At 40.1% G+C, this 20,531-nt stretch overlaps 1 protein-coding gene across 3 annotated transcripts in view; it reads right to left on the reverse strand.

Moving 5' to 3' along the window:
* LOC107705739 (zinc finger and BTB domain-containing protein 46-like) overlaps nucleotides 1-17,661 on the reverse strand; it is a 91,097-nt gene extending 73,436 nt beyond the window's left edge. The window contains exons 1-2 of one of the 3 annotated variants that reach the window (XM_016509188.1): nucleotides 17,646-17,661; nucleotides 15,021-15,263 (exon numbers count right to left, since the gene is read on the reverse strand). The gene's annotated coding sequence lies outside the window, so the exon portion shown is untranslated. The other 2 variants (XM_016509187.1, XM_016509189.1) reach the window with 2 other exon arrangements.
* Between the last annotated feature and the right edge of the window lie 2,870 nt (nucleotides 17,662-20,531).

The following is a 20,531-nucleotide window of genomic DNA, read 5'->3' on the forward strand; positions in this document are numbered from 1 at the left end:
ACAAGGCATCATCACCATATGGCAAGGGGCGTAAGATTTCCGTCACACGCTTGAGGTATTCGGCCAATCACAACGCACTGGATAGCTGGCCAATCACATCACACCTCGCTTTTTCAGACCGATGAGCTTTGTAAAAATCGACGCGTTTCAGAAAGGCGGGGCATAGAGGAGAAACAATAATGTACAGTATGTGGAAAATAATATGTTTTCTGAACCTTAAACTGCATAAACACATTTCATTACACCAAAAACACAAAATAATGTACTTTTTAGAAGCATCATATGACTCCTTTAAAGATAAATCTTCATCAAACAGCATGAACACTACAGTGGTCATTCATTTCATACACTGGAATTTTTTTTAATTTAATTAGTGTTTTTGTCCTGTTTTCCAGTAAAGATCTTTAAAACAAGATACATTTACTTGTGAAGCAAAACTACATAAGGTATTATTAAAATTCTCTTTTCTAAGTTTAAACAAAAATATTACAACATTTAGTGAGGTAAATTAAATACCTTAAATTAATTAAGGTACAAAATAATATCTTAATATTCCACACTATTTTGCTTCTCAAGTAAATACATTTTGTTTTAAGGATGTTTTTATACTGGAAAACAAGACAAGACAAAATACTGATTACAAGAAAATTTATTTGTGCAGTGTAGTCTTGACATAGACAGCTGCTTGGATAGCGATGTGTGTTGTGACACTGCAAGAGAACTGCAATGAGAGTTTAAATTGAATGAATTAACTTGTGTATCATCATCTGACCATCCTCGCTGAGGGACAGGCTCTCTTAAGCGCTGGGTTGAGAGGTTGATGACAAGCCTCGTTACTGAGTGGGAGTCAAATTCCAGCACGATCTCCACCTCTTCCTTCTCTTTTGCTGTCTTTCTTTCTCTCACTTATTTCTTTTTTTTATGAGTGTACACTTGTATTACCACACACACACACACACACACACACGCACACGCACAGAGTCATCGTTTCAAATCCACCAAATGGTGCGCCGATGACTCCCTAAAGCTCGGCTGCCGCTACTCACGAATCGACGACTCATCTTTAACACCTTCCTGGAGCTCGCGCCATGAGAGGTGTCACAACAAACCGGCGTTGTCACGCTGCACTGAGGCACGGCGTTCCTGTAAGCACACACTCCTGTGCGCACACACACCAACACACAACCTCACACACCATGCTGTGACAAGCCATTATCACAACAGGAAGGCTCATCACCGCCAGATAAGGTCCACGAATGCAAACTTCACAGAATGATTCGCTAAATGTTGCATTTCCTTTTAAAACAATAATAAAACATTTTTAGTGTTGTACTTTTTTCTGAAGTTCACAAATCAAGGTTTTGTGCAGTCGTAATTTATTTTTTCAGGATGGACCACTGTTCACCCTCTCATCCACTTATTAAGCAGGCTGTAACTCTAAGATATATGACACACACACACACACACACACTCATCCAGAATGACAGATAAAATTATACACAGAATAATAGATAGATAGTCAGACAGACAGAAGTACAGATTGACAGATGCTAGAACGATGGACAGAACGCTAGATAGAGAACGATGGAATGATGGAGCGACAGACAGACAGACAGACAGATAGATAGATGGATCGATGGATAGATAGAATGCTAACTCTCAAATTCTCTTTCTCTAAGGATCTCTTCAAAAGTTAGATTTAACAGGCTTTTAAAATTCCAAAATTAAAACTAACACACACACACACACACAAACACAAACATGTCCTGGCATGAGGTGTCTGTCAGGAAGCTAATTGTCATAATCAGGAACACTGGCTCCTGTCAATGACTCATAGAGAAATAGAGAGAAAGAGAGAGCAGTGCAGGTGGACAGAAAGGAGGGGGTGTCTGTAGCGTGACTGCTGGGCTGTCAACAAAACATTGGCATCCTTCTGAAAGCCATCCGTACTGGATAACCCCTAACTAACAGCTCGCCAAATACTAAACTGACAGGGAGAGAACAGGAGGGGGTGGCAGAGAATAGAGACAGATACACAGTGAAAGAAAGAAATTGCAGAGAGGAAAACGGCATGACCTCACAGATTATTAATGAACTGTAGCCCCTCTTCAAATCACTGATCATGATATTAAAAAAGACCATTTTTTGATCTCTCTATTTTCTTTATACAGTAGGTGTGTGATTTCTCTGCAACTAACACCATGAAACAGAACTTTGAAAGTAATTACATTTCAGACAAGTTTCCTGAACACCCTCCCGTCTTCCACTGGTTGGACAAACACAGCCCTGCCTCCAACTCATGTCATTGGTTAAGCCGCTGTTGCAGTGTTGGGCTGCTCAGATGCTCAAACAAACAGAGCAATGTTTCGAAAGCAGCTTTTGAGCTACAGTGTTTATGCTTTTCTGGGGAATCAACTTACAAATGCCTTAATTATAGTTGACTGCATATTAAGACAAGTTATTTCAACATCCAAAAGATTACATACTTCTCAAGTCCTTCACTAGACAAGGAAAAAGCACTGGGAAAACTTCATAAAGTGTTTGCAAAAATGAATGGTTGCGGCATTGGCTGGTTAGGATCTAACAGGTTGTGCTAACCAGCCAAACTAGACCCATCAGTCTGCACTTCCACTGATAATTAATAGGGCTCAACATTAAGGATCTTTGAGTTAATTCACTAACCATTTTCACTAATACCAACCTTAATTGTATTTTTTAGCAACATGTTTTATGTGCCAGGACTTAGGAAACATATTTACATTTTTCATTTAGACTTACATTTTCTTCACCAAAAATTGGTAACTAAATAAATAAATAAATAGGATGACGTATTTAAATTTAGGATGACATATTTAAATCAGTATAAAACAGACAGAAACAACAAAGTCATTTTGTTAATCAGTTTTTTTTTGTTAGCAAAACATTTCTAAAGATAAAACAATACAAATTTGCATAAATTGTTAAAGATTCATTTTTAGACAATATATCTTAAATCAAGCATATTTTTTATCTCGCTACTGGCTAATTATTTTTTCTTGTTTCAAGAATAAATTTCACTAAATGTTAATCGATTTATGATTCAACTTAGAAAATAAAATCAAAAATCTTAATTCAGTCGTAATAATTTTTCTTTTTAAGTAAACATATCTTGTTTTATGGATGATCAGACATTTATACTAAAAAAAAAAAAAAGATAAAAATATTGATTAAGAAGTGCAAGCGGCAGTTCTGTTAACCGGCCCTAAACTCTCTCACTCTGCCACTGTGCCATCTTCATCATTGAGCTCTATATTGACTTCTATGATCAGTGTTTCTGTCACACAGGGGCATTTTCACACCTTTGTCTTCTGTCTGCTGAGGACTGGGGGGAGAAAATGAAGAGAAACACAACTGTGGCTATACTTAGTCGGTTTGACAAATTGTAATCACAACCTGAGAAAAGAAAAATAAGTGAGCGACAGAGCGAGAAAGGAAAGAGAGAGAGAATGAGAGTCCACTAGATCAGTGATCGTGTGGGTCTTACAAGTCTTATAACAGATTTTAATGCATTTTATATTAACCCATAAAACATTATGTATCAACTTCCTCAAGGCTACTAAATAATTCATTATCTCTAAGAGCTTCTTTTGTTTCATATTTGATAATCAATTATAGCTTAACAATAGCCAGTGTTTTTACCCAGGCTTGTGTTGCCATGGTAACCATGAGTGTGGCCAAGAGTCAACCCTGTCACCAGACGCTTCGCTCCTGTCCCATACTGTCTGTTTTTCCTTCTTTTGTACATTTCGCCACACAACGCTTTGAATCGCAACGAATGGCTCAGGTGTGACATGCTGAACTGCAGAGGCTAACGTTGCTCGATTAATAACGGCCAAAATATGCAAGCGATATATAAGCTGCAGCATGCTGCATGTAGGAATAAGAGGGCTAGCGTGTTGCTCTGGTGATCACGATCATTCTGCGACACCGCCCACCTCACCAACCTAATTTTAAAGAAAGTCACACATTCCCACGTTGTGAGGTGGCGGTATCGAGTGTCCAACCAACACTTTCTCTGATCAACCCCTTGGGTGGGATGGGAGGGGGAGAGGACCTTCATTTCTTTCCATTCTTCTCATTTCGTTTAATGAAAGTAAAAAGGCCCATAAAATACTGCGATGGCACCTTGTGTTTTTAACCATGATTAAATAAAAAAATTAAAAACTTTTTTTTTTTGCAAATGATGAAGTCGGTGGGGGCTGCCAGAGGGTGCCAGGAGGTCTGAAAAGTTCAGAAAGAATAGAATAGAATAGAATAGAAGGAAGCTCATTAGAAAATTCTGAAGAATAAGCTCTTAGATTTATGATTACAACTAGAAAATAAAATTTTTAATTTAAAACCTTAATTCAGTCTTATATAATTGTACTTCTAAAGTAAACTGATCTTGTTTAAGGTATGTTCAGATATTTACACTGAAAAACAAGATAACAATATTGATTAAGAAGTGGTAGTGCCTTAACTGAACCTAAACTTTCTCATTTCATTCTATAAAAATAAAAAGGCCCATAAAAATACTGTGATGACACCTTGTGTTTTAACCACAAATAAATAAATACATGCATACATACATACAACAAATAATTTTTTTTTTTTTCAAAATTATGATTTTAGAAGGTGCTAGGAGGTCCCTAGGAAATTTCAGAATAGAATAGAATAATTTTACTAAACCCTAAAGTATTCACAAGCTAGCCCATTCCTCCGTAACAATTGCAGCACAAACTTTCCCATGCAGCTTGGCACTGCTGCACGCTCACCTGGCAGTGGGGGTGTTCAGTCTCGGAGAGCAGGGCGTGGAAGCTGGAACCAGAGTGAGATCAGGGCTCTTATTTAATCTAGGAAGAAAAGGGAAATGGGGCCATGGAGGGCACACCTGTACCATTTCCAACACCCCTTTTTTAGGACTTAACACACTGGATTGGGGAGGGCTGGAAAGCAGTTCTGGTGATCAAGGAGTCAAGCATGAAGGACACAGTCCATAACTGACTGACATCGTCCATCAAAGTGACAACATGGGTTTTGCTGTACATTATTCAGACTGTAATTTTTGCGTATTGTCACAGTGTGCAAATCCAAGTTGTTATTGAAGCACTTTGACAACTGACAAGACAGAGAAAAATGACAGCGAAAGCGGCAGTCCCATGACACGCCAGAGTACGAAGGCAGGTTTCTGCCCACGCAATCGCTTCCATCACATTTGAGAGTTTCCCATATGAGACACTTATCTGTCCGCCACAAATGTACCTCTTCATCATGATGAATATTTCATGTTCTGATGGCACTTTTACGACAGAACTAATTAATGAAAACTAGTTGATCTGGCATACGTTAAATCGTTTCAATTAAAAGCATGCAGACAAACGCTACATGCTAATAGCAGGAGCAGCGGAATAATTGTATGTTGAGGGGGAAGTGCTGAATGTTAAACAGGCCCTGTTAACGGCACTTTGGCACTTGGCGATGAACTCCTCTCAGGATTACACCCGACCCTTGATAATGGACTAATGCAGATCGGCACATCACACAATGCATTTGGAAAAAACGGAGGCCTTCCCATGTCCATGACATATCTACTGCCTGCTAAGCAATGAGGCAGTGCAGATCTGATAGACTGTGACATTGCACACTGAATTAAATCCAGTTGGGGATTTGGGAACATGATCCATGTGCACCACAAACTCAAACCAACTTTGACTTTTGGTTTGGGAATTTTCAAAGCTCCCATTTAGACACAGTTCTACTGTAGATGGTCTTGAAGAAACGAAACCGTCGCCCTAACAATGATTGCAATGGCTTTCTGAAATTCACAGTGAGGAGGAAAAGAGTTCTGTGGTATTGTGGGGTAAATGTGTTAGCGGTGGGAGTGTCTCCACCCTCCCTTAATGGTTAGCTCTTGGCAGACAAGATGGGATGAAAAGTATAGAGACAGACTAAACCATCTTCTGAAAAATAAACAGAGCTTTTAAGAGACAGAGAAAAGTGCTATGGAAAGTGGACAACTGACTGTCCACTGATTCACCTGAGGACGTTTGAAATGGTAATGGCTTTCCTGTCCAAAACTGAATGCTAAAATAAACTGTTTTCTTTGTTTGCGCTATTGTTTTTGTCGTATCTCAATTGCTACTCCTTGACAGAAATGGTTTTCACTGAAGAGCACATGGAGATTTTCAAAATTTGTTAAAATACTTCCTTATATCCAAGCTCAATATGCAGATACAGCTGTAAGTAAGCCATTTTTAGGTTGATTTCCTTGAAAAGTATAACACTATGTCTCTGTGGTACTGTCAAAACACTGCTCTGTTTGTCTGAACATCTCGACCAGAGCAGCACAGCAACATTGACTCAACCAATGGCGTGAGTTTGGGGTGGGACTATCTGTTTGTCCAAACAATGGAACATCGGGGGTATGAAAATAATTTGAAAATAATTTTTGCAGCTTTGGTTGGCACAGAAATTACACACTTCGGCTGCTCCTGCTCCTCAGGCTTTTCTCCACATATGATCCTCAAGACAATTTCAAAAATTGTGATTTCAAGCTGTTTTGCCATGTAAAAATCATGTTGCCATGGTGTTGCTAGGTAGGATCCATATGCGGTTGCTTACTGGCTCAGTTAAATATAGGGGTTTGTTAAAATCCTTAAACCTAATTGGGAACTGTAGTAATTGTGATGCTTAAATTTGCATTCACCACAAAATATTGGATTTATATCATGAGTGTACTATGAGTGGGCTACAATTAAAGGACCAACAAATCTGTTGTAAACCAAAATACAACATATCACTGCAAAACTAACCAGCTGACAAGTGTAAAGTCTGAAAAAGTAACTTTAACCTTGTCACATACCCTGAATGCGTGAAAGCATGCAAAGAATGCATAATCTGTTGGGATGAATGAATATTGTGCTGTGACATTAAATGTGTATATAAACGGTAAACTTGTATCATAATCAGGGTTGCCAAGTCCACAGTTTTCCTAATGAACTGGGATACTATTAACTGTTGCCAGGTAGATTTTTTGTGGGTTAATGGTTTGACAAATTGTATAAATTATATTTGACTGAAAAGCTTTTATTGAAATATTTTACTCTACCAATTTATATTCTACCACTGATAAACTGTGCTAGATGACTGTTAGGGAGCCTGTGTGCAGAAATATAAGACAAGCACCAAGAAGGAGAAGAGTTGCATCAGAATAAGATCATACTTGCGATAACATAAAATAAAGATGCCTTGTGCTCAAAGAGACAGTTTGGATAGCAGTTTGTGTAAATATGATTGAGCGTGTCTCTCTCGGTCAGCAGATTTGAATCTCTCAATTTGAGTGTGACGTCGTCTTCAAAACACAAATGTGTGACACTACTGATGGAGAAACGTTAGTGACGGTCACAAGTACAAGCCAGTAAGTTTCATATTTACAATATGTGAAACCTCACTGAACACTCGCATTCGAAGCTCAGCAGGGATGTACATTAGATAAAGTCTACTAATTCTAAACCCTTAATCACCACGTTAAAGGGGCTGAAGAGGATGAAGAGTGAAGACAAGTATGGTTTTAACTGGTGAGGGTTAGCATACCTCCACATGTGTAAACATCCTGTATTTAAGACCACGTGTGGTCAGAAAGTAAGCCAGAAACGACCGAGTGTGACAGGGGCGGGGGTGTTGTAAACGAGTTTGTGTGTGCGTGTGTTTGTTACTTTTTAAACCAAAAAGCAGGACTGGAATATGCTACGATTTAAGAACCACCAAGCTGGACTGAATTTCACCAGCAGACAGAGAAAGAGAGAGAGAATTACAGATTATACAAGATGGACAATACGAGAGAGCGCAACGAGAAAAAGAAGAGGAAAAAACAGAAACAAAAACCTCACAACCACATCCTCTTTTTCAGCCTAGGAGTGTAAAGCCCACTGCTAAGCGCTTGCCCAGGGTATGCTATCTCATTTCCAGGGGCTTTTTTTCCCCCACTTGGTTTCTCCCCTAGGGCTTTCCACGCAGCCGGAGAGCCCCCACTGAAATATTCACATGGCACCTGAGGACACAGGTCTTTGTGGGGCAGTTCCAGGGAGGTCGGCTCCGGTTTAACCCACACACCGAGCACCTAATCTAGGGGGATGAACACATCTAAGTGGCTGATGAGCACAGCTGTCACTCCATACACACACATACACACGCAGGCCCCTAAACAGCTCTAGGGAGTGAAGCGCACCTGTATGCATCTCCGCTCACACAAAAGGACTCCTAGTATTTTGGTAAGGGACGAGTTTGGTTGCACATCTGGTGTGAGGGTGTAAAAATAAAATAAAAAATTTAAACGCAACAATTGTGTGTTGAACAGTCATGTTTGTGTTTAGCTTTAAATATTGATGCGAGGCTTCATACGAGACACGTACAGTACAGATGTTTAATGTACAGTATTTATGAGTGTGTTTCTTAGCGGGCTTTGTCTGGTCTTTAAAGTGAGGGGGAGAAGCCAGTCCCCAGTGTTGTAGCAGGTTCATGCTTTCTAACCTGTTACCCACACAACACAACCCACAGCCCGGGGAGCCACCGGGGAGCCATCTTCCATACACTCCACCCACACACACATACATACACACTCAGCTGTGTGTCGTGTCAGCTTGCACCCCCATACCCTGCCCCCCCACATCAGCACCCGTTCTCCATGAACACACACACACACACACACGGCCAGTTGGAACTACCCCCTCTTTATCTGTTTCTCTATCCCTCTGCACCATCAGCCACCTCCTCCCCCATATCTTGACTTTCTGTGCAAATGTTCAGATTAACAACCGCAACCACCCTGAATAAACACCACACTGCAGTTAGTTAGGGGGTGTGCAAAGGAAAAAGCTGTGGCTTGGCACCACTTGCTCTTTCTCTCCGGTGATTGCCATTCTCCGCTCCACTGGGCATGACCTTGAAAAACTATAGAAATTCTGACACATCCTGGGATGACTAAGAGAGGTGGGGAAGAGAGCTGGAGAGCAAGAAAAAGAAAAAGTTGACGCGAGACAGCATGCTGAACAAATATGGATAACATGAGTTGCCAATTAAAGATAACAGCCATACATTTGGAAAAAAAAGGTCTAATTTCACCTAATTTGATGATGCTGAGTTAAAAAGTATAAAACTTCCATCATGCCCAGTTTTTTTCCCCAAAATAATAAAAATGTATATATATGTAGTAGGTCTATGTATCCGCTTTAATCCAGTTATCAAAATAACAAAAGCAGTAAAATGCCAAATGTTTCTGTTTTAATGACAAGATGTATTGAAAATGTATACGTTAACACAAAGGAGTGTAAAAATATGTTCAAAGACTCCATTAAATGTCAAAGAAGTTTACGTAAACACAAGTTTAGAAATAAATAACCCCCCCCCCACACACACACACACGGCCAGTTGAACTACCCCCTCTTTATCCGTTTCTCTATCCCTCTGCACCATCAGCTACCTCCTCCCCCATATCTTGCCTTTCTGTGCAAATGTTCAGATTAACAAACGCAACCACCCTGAATAAACACCACACTGCACTTTCTTGTTCGACTAACTGCTTGAACCTCCCTCAAGATACACTTGCACATCCACAAACATGTTAAACATGTATGCTTAAACATTATAGCAGTACAAATAATTAAAACAAACTCCAACATTGTGGATTCCCCCATATAAAATGGAAAGATATAAAATAAGTATAGGCAACTTGAGCTTTAGGCGCTGACATGCATAATTCAGCACATTAAAAGAATATTCGTGGTTAAATACAACTTCAGTTCTTTTGGAAACATCAATGCTGACAATCTCAATAGAAACTTTGTGGAGTCAGAAAATATGTTGACAGAGTGAACTTACAGTGGAAGTCTATGGGGCATTCATTTGCTGTTTGTTTTTTAAGCATGGACTCATAATTAGTCTAACTCAGGATCACTAGAAAAATTTTATAATATCTCAGCAAAATGATATTATACGTTTTACACCTTCAAAGTGAAATGTCCAGTGAGTGAATCTGGCAACATGAATATGTTGGTTGTTGTATGTATAGCAGCAGTTCAGAAAATAATGTCCAGTGAGAGGCCCTAAATGATTAATGTCAAGTTACCTTTATTTATATAGCGCTTTAAACATTGTTTCAAAGAAACTTAATGCTCTATTGCGCTTGATTTAATGTACCATCTACATTTAAAACTGATCCTAAACCTAACCGGTAGTGTGAAAAAAAGCAAATGTGAGATAAACAGCATTTGCTGTAGTAAACATGCCATTTTAGCTTAATTCTGAGTCTTTGAGCTCTTTTATCAGTTCGAATTTTTTCATAGGACTCAATGTAATGCTGTACCAGGTGCGCTACAGAGTAAGTTTACTATTTCAAAAAAGTCATATAGAGCTTGTTATGTGATGCAAATGTCACAATTATTAGTTTGCACTATTGTAAAAGTGTTTTGAGGTCATAACCTAGTATTGTGCAAGGAACCATGCTAAATAATCAATAAAGCACCTGTAATAATAATTTGTGTGAAAATGAATAAAAGTTATTGGTGTTTTACTGCCACTAGTGTTCATTTCAGATGCCTTTGTTAACTTATTCTCTGTGGTAATCAACAGCAAGCCGACAATAGAGTTTAACTTTTTGTTTAATATTCTTTTAACAGCTCTATTAAGTGCTGGGTGAGGGCAGGTATGATATTTCGGCTTCATTAAAGCAGTTCCTAGAACACAATGCTATCTTTACTCTTATTTCAGCCCCTCTCTTCCCTTTACCCCATGCAGTAGGAACCAGCTCCCCTCCCCTGCTTTCTGTTGACACAATACAGCCACACCTGTGAGGAAGTCAATATGCATAGTGGACCAGAGCCCCCCTCCTCCTAAAATGTTCTCCCACTTACACACACACAGACACACATAGATTCTCCATTAAACAAAAACACCTGGACACGACCCTGACACACAACACCAACACTGCCCTCTAGAATGAGAGCTCTTGCTAAAGAATACACAAATACAGTGTGTACATTGCGCTCAATGGGAATCAAAGCCCTGGAGATGTTCGCACCATGCTTTACCAGACGAGCTGCAGGAACGCAATCACTATACTTTTATCTGCAAGAATAAGAGTTAGATAGTGCTTCTCGTTATAATTCTGTGAATTATCTACACACTTTATAGTCAAGTAAATGAAAACCACAAAAAGACCACATTTTAGTGCTTCATAACAGTTTGAAACTATCAGAGAATTTAACAAATAAAAAGACCGCATGAGAATATAACAAGTCCAACACATGGTGCCATTAAATGATTCTAGGCTACCTTAAAATTACTGTTTTCTAACCCAGGAGAGAGAGAGGGGTGGACGGGTTTTTCTGCTACAACAGGCACCTGCCAGCACCGTCAGGCACACACACACACACACACACACACACACACACACACACCAACACACTACTAACATCAAGACACATTACAATCTGTATATCTACTACAATAGTATAAATAACGCCATTGGCATGTTAATTAACTCATTATTCAATTTATTCAAAAACTGAGGTCATCATGATGAGGGTCAGAGAGGTGGAGAAAACCCTAAAAAGTGATTGGCAAAGGAAGCTGTCATGTTTCCACTGGCTTCATTCTGTGTAGATGGGCATGAGGACAGTTCCTTACATAACCAGTTCTTCTGCTCAACTGGCTCATTTTTGCACTGCAGACTGTTACAATGCCATAAATACATGAATGTAATTTTAAAAAGCGTGGCGATTGGAATTAATTACGTTCTTATGTGCCGTAATATAAATTGAATTAGCGTGGTTAATTTCACACGTAAATGCGCTGATAAGTAACATTTATTGTTATTAACAGTCTGAATTCGACATTTTCGCCTGCACTGTAACAAATATTTCCAACTAACCAATCAGAATCGGGTGCACCTGTAGCAAACAAGAGCCGACACGGCACGAACAAGCGTCATAATAATCAATACAGAGTGCCACATTCTTTTGACAGATGCGCTGAATGATACATTGTTGCGCGTAAGACTCGATTCAAATGTATCAATTCAGAGACTCGCATTCGAATACGTTGTTGACGTTTATCTGTAAACCCGCTGATGTTCCGCCGTCGGCGAGTCAAACAAGTGGGGTCGCTCCCCTTAAAACCAACCCGTCAGCGAGGAGAAAATGGAGGAATACGGAACTGACCAGCTTTAAGGGGGCAGACGGGGGAAAAAGAGACAATAACCCGAAGAGCAGCGCCTTGTGTCACCTAACGCTTCCCTCAGCGAACACTCGAATATACTCCGCTCTCTTCAAGTTGAGGGAAGTATTAGGCTCTGAGTCCATGGATTCAGTTATGCAGGACATAAAATAATAGTAAAGTGAGTCAAAAACAAAGATCCCCTTCCCTTTTCTGGTAGTAGGTTTAGGGTGTTGACGCAGCAGAAATTTCCAGCTGGAGAAATTCCCCTTTTGGAGGTTAAATAGTGTTCATTTCAGATGCCTTTGTTAACTTATTCTCTGTGGTAATCAACAGCAAGCCGACAATAGAGTTTAACTTTTTGTTTAATATTCTTTTAACAGCTCTATTAAGTGCTGGGTGAGGGCAGGTATGATATTTCGGCTTCATTAAAGCAGTTCCTAGAACACAATGCTATCTTTACTCTTATTTCAGCCCCTCTCTTCCCTTTACCCCATGCAGTAGGAACCAGCTCCCCTCCCCTGCTTTCTGTTGACACAATACAGCCACACCTGTGAGGAAGTCAATATGCATAGTGGACCAGAGCCCCCCTCCTCCTAAAATGTTCTCCCACTTACACACACACAGACACACATAGATTCTCCATTAAACAAAAACACCTGGACACGACCCTGACACACAACACCAACACTGCCCTCTAGAATGAGAGCTCTTGCTAAAGAATACACAAATACAGTGTGTACATTGCGCTCAATGGGAATCAAAGCCCTGGAGATGTTCGCACCATGCTTTACCAGACGAGCTGCAGGAACGCAATCACTATACTTTTATCTGCAAGAATAAGAGTTAGATAGTGCTTCTCATTATAATTCTGTGGAGTATCTACACACTTTATAGTCAAGTAAAAGAAGAAAGCAAAGAAAAGACCACATTTTAGTGCTTAATAACAGTTTGAAACTATCGGAGCATATAACAGATAAAAAGACCATATGAGAATCTATTGCCCTGGTTTGGTCAGTAACAAGTCCAGCACATGGCGTCATTAAATGATTCTAGGCTACCTTAAAATTACTGTTTTCTAACCCAGGAGAGAGAGAGGGGTGGACGGGTTTTTCTGCTACAACAGGCACCTGCCAGCACCGTCAGGCACACACACACACACACACACACACACACACACACACACCAACACACTACTAACATCAAGACACATTACAATCTGTATATCTACTACAATAGTATAAATAACGCCATTGGCATGTTAATTAACTCATTATTCAATTTATTCAAAAACTGAGGTCATCATGATGAGGGTCAGAGAGGTGGAGAAAACCCTAAAAAGTGATTGGCAAAGGAAGCTGTCATGTTTCCACTGGCTTCATTCTGTGTAGATGGGCATGAGGACAGTTCCTTACATAACCAGTTCTTCTGCTCAACTGGCTCATTTTTGCACTGCAGACTGTTACAATGCCATAAATACATGAATGTAATTTTAAAAAGCGTGGCGATTGGAATTAATTACGTTCTTATGTGCCGTAATATAAATTGAATTAGCGTGGTTAATTTCACACGTAAATGCGCTGATAAGTAACATTTATTGTTATTAACAGTCTGAATTCGACATTTTCGCCTGCACTGTAACAAATATTTCCAACTAACCAATCAGAATCGGGTGCACCTGTAGCAAACAAGAGCCGACACGGCACGAACAAGCGTCATAATAATCAATACAGAGTGCCACATTCTTTTGACAGATGCGCTGAATGATACATTGTTGCGCGTAAGACTCGATTCAAATGTATCAATTCAGAGACTCGCATTCGAATACGTTGTTGACGTTTATCTGTAAACCCGCTGATGTTCCGCCGTCGGCGAGTCAAACAAGTGGGGTCGCTCCCCTTAAAACCAACCCGTCAGCGAGGAGAAAATGGAGGAATACGGAACTGACCAGCTTTAAGGGGGCAGACGGGGGAAAAAGAGACAATAACCCGAAGAGCAGCGCCTTGTGTCACCTAACGCTTCCCTCAGCGAACACTCGAATATACTCCGCTCTCTTCAAGTTGAGGGAAGGGCTCCGAGTCCATGGATTCAATTATGCAGGACATAAAATAATAGAAAAGTGAGTCGAAAAAAAAAATCCTCTTCCCTTTTCTGGTAGTAGGTTTAGGGTGTTGACGCAGCAGAAATTTCCAGCTGGAGAAATTCCCCTTTTGGAGGTTAAATTAGGGGAGGATAGAGTGGGGTTAAACCCTTGCCTGCCAAAGCTGAGCTTTTCATTTAAATACCACCACCACATGCACTGACCCCCAAAGGACATGGTTTTAGGATTAAAATTTATGGTAAATGTTATAATATAAATAGTATTAAGTTCCTAATGGTGAAATATGAAGTAACGCGTAATCAGCGCGTTCAAAAGGTTGACAAGACAAAAAAAGAAAGTCTCCCATCACTTCAATAAAACTCTATCCTGAATGAATGACTGCACATCTGACAGCTCTTCGCAGCGCGTGCATCATCTGTCGTGAACATGTTCTCACCTGGAGACGTCAAACAGGTTGCTGTCACGCAGTCTACTTCAATGACGTGAACATAACACAAACGCACCGGCCTCGCGGAAACTCGCAACTTCAACTTACCTGAATGCCTGTGTTGAGGCGCGAGCTCATGTCTCTGCCATACATCCAGATGACAAGTCAAGTATGACAGTAAAAGCGCTGAGAGTGAAGCCTGTGCGGTGGTCAGAAGGGAGGAAGGGCTGTTAGAGATAGAGTGGAAAGGTGAGAGAGGCATACCTGTTAACCCATGAGTTCTGGGGGGAGCGCGATGTCGATGCTGTGGAGCTCCAGTATTTTGCTCGTGACAGGTTTGAGAGAGTGAGCACGTCAACAATGTCAGCAGTCAGCGGGGAGACGCGTGTGTGTCGGTCAGTGTAATTCCCCTGCTCGCTGTCTCCCTCTCTCCACGCTCGTCTTTTTCTGTGATTCTCCCTCCCCTGCTTTTCCGTGTCTCGGTATCAGGAACCAACCTCCCCCCCTCTCTCCCTCTCTCTCTCTCTCTCTCCACTGAGAGTCAAATACAGGAAATGAGGCAACATAAACGCTCGCATTCACCATCAAACCCTGGACAGCTCCAGCTGAACTCATACAACCATGAAGCCTCCAGGTCAGTTATGAATGTACAGAGGGCAACACCTTATTAGTAAAAAAAAAAGATGCTTAGCGTACTAATAAGACAGGTGGAATACGGGTGAATTTAATTTCAACATTGATTTTTAATCAACTTTTGTATTTTGTCTTCACTAGTTCGCTTAAAAAGTCTGCACGCACACACACACACACACTGTCTGGTCAGCTATCCTTGTGGGGACTCTCCATAGGCGTAATGGTTTTTCTACTGTACAGACCGTATATTCTATTGCCCTACACCAACCCTACCCCTAAACCTACCCCTCACAGGAAACTTTCTGCATTTTTAGATTTTCAAAAAACTTAATTCTGTGTGATTTATTAGCTTGTTTACCCGTGGGGACCTCAATTTAGGTCCCCACCGTGACACCGAGACACACACACACACACACACGTGTGTGTGTGTGTGTGTGTGTGTGTGTGTGTGTGCATGCATGCATGCATGCATATATATATATATATATATATAATGCTGTTATGTTGCTATTTAATCAACTTTTGTCTTCACTAGTTCGCTTAAAAAGTCTGCATATGCATACATATATTTAATTTAATTATAATTAATAATTCATATTAAATGCATGTAATAAAATGCATTTTATATATAAGCAGTGTCATTTTTACTTATGTACATGACATTTAAATATAAAACTGTGACTGATTTGTTTTATTCTTAGTCAACTTTTTATTAACTAGTTTGCTTAAATTCTGCTTGTATAGGCCTACTTATATATTATATTATTATTATTAAGATTTAGCTAAATATAATTTCTATACAAACATACTACATACATATTTTAGTACATAATACATCATATATTTTATAATACATGTTGAAATGTTATTTTAGCTGTTGCAACTATTATTGTCCTTACTAATTTTATAAATGTAATTTTTTCTCTCTCTTATTGTTTTAGCTATAACTCGTTTAAAAATCATTTCGTCTGCTAGAGCTTCGTTTAAAACGAGTGTCCCGTTCATATAGGGGATGTGCTGGTTTTCCCCGTGGGTACTGCTGAATTTGCATGAGGGAGCGTCGCGTGTAGGCGCGTGTAGGCGTGAGTGAACGGCTGCTACAAGCTTTTGTCCACTGTGCGCGTTCTCGAGAGCGTGAGAGTGACACGCGCCCCCTAGTGACGAGAACGACGCTTCGAATTCACCGAAGAGGGAACGTCATCACGCTCTCAATATTTTCAATCTGTGTGGAAGGAGTCACCTGCCTCCTTATGCAAATCACAGGAGGCGTGGTTACGTTTGCTCATTTTGCATATTCTTACAGATGCGTTCAAATCTGCATGGCTCAACTTTACATTCCAGTTTTTGTTATGTGAATGCTGTCTCTCACCTCTTAATCTGAGATACAACAGTCAGGCCATTTTGTACTGCACGTGTGCGCGTTTCAGAGCTTTGGCCGGATCGGAACATGTGTCAGGCAGGGTTTGTGTGTTGTGGATTAAACCCATTGACCTGTGGCAGGGTTCCTGTTTTAGGCTCCTGTGCACGCGTGTAATACTGATGTTCTTTAGCCACTCTCCGCGTCCGCAATCCGTGTCAGAATCAAGCTGCTTTTCTCCCTTGCTCTATCCGTCTGCCTGTCCATGTACGCCAACGGCGGTCTGCCAATCTGGCTGACAAAACAGTCTGCCTGATTACGCCCCCTTTTATCCTGTCACCTCTTAAACACCATCCCCCTCCATCCAGCATGGGGCTCAAACTTCATTAGCCCTCTTACGTATTTATTCATTCATATCATGAACACTCATCAAAGCCGGGCCAGCAGGACAAGGGCCAAGAAAGGCCTTGCACACACAAAAACATAGGGAAGTGACCAGACAACATATTATTTCCAAAACCTCTCAACAAATATGTTCAGACAGTCCTGCTAGCACTAGAAACTAGATGTTTCTAAAAAAAAAAAAATAGATGTTTCTAAAAAAAAAGTTTTATTTGACAAATTACCTTGTGAAAAAGAAGTACACCTTAACATATTTTTAATAAAGAGCACTAATAAATTATACTAATATACTTTAAAAGAATATACTTACTTGCAAACTGAATGTAATGTTTTCAGGCACCTAACTGCATTTCAGTTGCAAATAAATGAAAATGTATTATAGTTTAAATTTATATTAAATGCACTTTAACTTGACATTATAACAGTGCACTTTAAACAGTGTACCTAAATGTGTTAAGAAACAGTCATGAAAGTGTAAATATACTGTACACACACACGTGTGTGTGTGTGTGTATAGGTACCACATAATATATTTTATGTTATATAGTTTAAAATTATAATATATTTATTAAAGTACATAATATATTTTATATTAAACTATTTAATATTTATTTATTTGAAATATTCTTTCCTAATTTTCTATATTTGATTTGAGTAGCTAATTTGCATGTGCTTCAGTATGTTATTTAAAAAAAAATACTCTTAAGATTTGAAGTACACTACAAGTGTACATTCAGTGCAATTAAGCACACACTTTTTCACAAGAGTAGGTATCATGTTGCAGCCTTAAAACTTTGTTATTTAGGCCACTACAACACATTTCAACTCATCAATACACTCAAACACATGTACTGTACACACAGATCGTAGTTGTGTAATTAAAAGAAAACCCTCCCATAAACGTCAGCACAGGAAACGAGAACGGAGTCCAAGTGCTGACATGTGTTTGAACCGTGACAACAGGAGGAGAAACATAAATAGCATCCTTACAAACTTTCTGAAGTCTGAAATTAATTGCGTCTTTACTCTGGCCCCCCTGCCGTGAAGCGCAATAATCGTTCACGTCAAACAAGCAGCTAGGCGCAAAATATATATAAACACAAACTGTCATAAAAATAGCACGGATGGATTTCAAAGCACAGTCCCCCCACCTTTCACTATCAATTTGCCAGCGAGCTGAATAGTGCTCCGTTTCTGCCAGTCTGTCAGTGGATGCGAAGGGAGACCAGGTGTGTGTCTGTTCTATTCAGCGACGCTGCGGTTTTCTATGGGGAGCTCAGAGACGAGGTGTCCATCTAAAGGTGCAACGTGACGATAATGGCAGCTGACAAAAACCAAAACCGACTTCTACACTAGCACGCACTCTAAAAACACCTCACAAAACAAACAAACAAACAAAAAACACAACAGAATGACAGCAAAACAATGACATCTTCATAGACATTAATGGGTGAATGGAAAAGAGGGTGAATAGACTGTGGAAAGGGAAGTGAGAGTGAGATGTTTTGTACTGTAGACTAGATACAATGACAGACTATCAAACAAAATAACAGCTCTTAGGTGTCTGTGTGTCCATCATCGTCTAGTCTGGTCAAGTCTAATCTTGTCAACTCGAAGCAGTGTTCAACACAGAGCACTTTCACACAAGAGCGTTTGCTGCAGACTCCGTTTCACGTAAGGGTTCAGTTCGATGGGGTGGTTTGTTGTGGGTGAACCAGCAAACCACACCCGAGTCTGTTTTGAAACGTTACGACTGGCGTACGATTCATTTGGACTCATAATTGGTATGAAAACAATCTGGCCTAATTTGGTGAACCGCTATTGATTATGTTTTAGTCTGTTAGGCCCGAAAGAGTCACTGAGTTCCAAACACGATAAATCCACCTCCGAAGGGCACTTAGCAGTCAGAAGAATCATGGCCACCATATTGAATGTTCATTCCAATCCGAAGTGATTAAAATTAGGGATGCACCAAAATTTCAAGATGGTCCTCACTGCAGAACACAAGATCCAGGGGGCGAGGTTGGATCCAGTTGTATTTGTCTGAAAGAAGAAAGTCATATACACTGATGGCTTGAGGGTGAGTAAATCATGGGGTAAGTTGCATTTTTGGGTGAACTATCCCTTTTGCAACGGTCACAAAGACCAACGGTTCTGGACTCCACAGAAATTGCCAACTTGCATTGTTTCATTCAACCATCTGCACGAACAGACGCAAGTCTCACGTCTGTGCGTGTTTTGGTTGTAAAACAAGAGACATAAGTAAAATAAGCTTGTACCTTCTAGAGTCTAGAGTCTTACCAAGTTAGTTTAATAAACAGTTGTGGCTAATACTCACGATGGTGCTCATGCTGATGACACAAAGGTAGCCTAGGGGTTTGGAACCAAACACTAAAATTTGAAATAAGCCCCACAGTTGGAAGGGAGTGTAACTAAACTGTTCAGACCAAACAATCGAATCAAGTGTGCAAACTGCCCTAGACTCGCTCAGTTAAAACAAGTTTTTTTTTTTTTTTACTGCAGTTAGAGCCCTTCATGTTAGAGACGGACTGTGCTGTGAGCTGGGCTGAACTCGGGCTTCTCTCCTCTCTCTTCCCACTCCATTTCCTCTTCTTCTCTCATTTCTTTTGTAGCACCGAATGGCCTTGGCTGACCATCACTAACCACCCCCTTGCTGCCCACCGCCTCTGCCCTTGCCCGCCTCAGAAATCACTCAAGGCCCTCTCTCTCTCTCCTCTTTTCTGCTCGTTTTTTTGCAGCCAGAGGTGACCTTCCCCAGCTTACAAGCACATAGACTGAAGGCTCGCCTCCTGTTTAGCTTTAACAAGCTCCTATCTTCTCTTTCCTTTTCTCTCGTTCACGGTCAGTGTTTCTGAAACATAAAAACGAAAGCTAACCAGACCACCATTCCCTAACTCTTGTAGCTGTCTCTCTCCCTGCCTTATATCTCATTTACTCGCTCTGTACTTGTAGGGGGGAGTATTAGAATACAAAATGACCTTCTCTTCCCCCGAAGCAAAAACATCATCTTATTGCAGAGGTCACCCTCCTGATGCAGCTCTCCAGGTTGGAACACTATATTGCTTGTTTTAATGATGTCAGGGAACACAAAGCTTCCAGGAAATCTCTTCCCCTTTTTTCTCTTTTCTTTTGAAAAACTAAAACTCTTCCTTCAATCCTTCATGGTGAGAGAGAAAGCCTTTCGAATTCTTAAATATAAAGATAAATTCCTTAATATATATAAAATAAAAACAGTAATATTGTGAAATATTATTACAATGAGCGGTTTTCGATTTTCAAATTTCTAAGATTTAAAATGTATTCCTGTGATGGTGGTCCTGAATCACATTTTTTCACAAAAATATTACACAGCACAACTGTTT

This window comes from Sinocyclocheilus rhinocerous, unplaced genomic scaffold (genome assembly GCF_001515625.1).
Source record: "Sinocyclocheilus rhinocerous isolate Xijiao unplaced genomic scaffold, SAMN03320098_v1.1 scaffold263, whole genome shotgun sequence".
Taxonomy (NCBI): Eukaryota; Metazoa; Chordata; class Actinopteri; order Cypriniformes; family Cyprinidae; genus Sinocyclocheilus; species Sinocyclocheilus rhinocerous.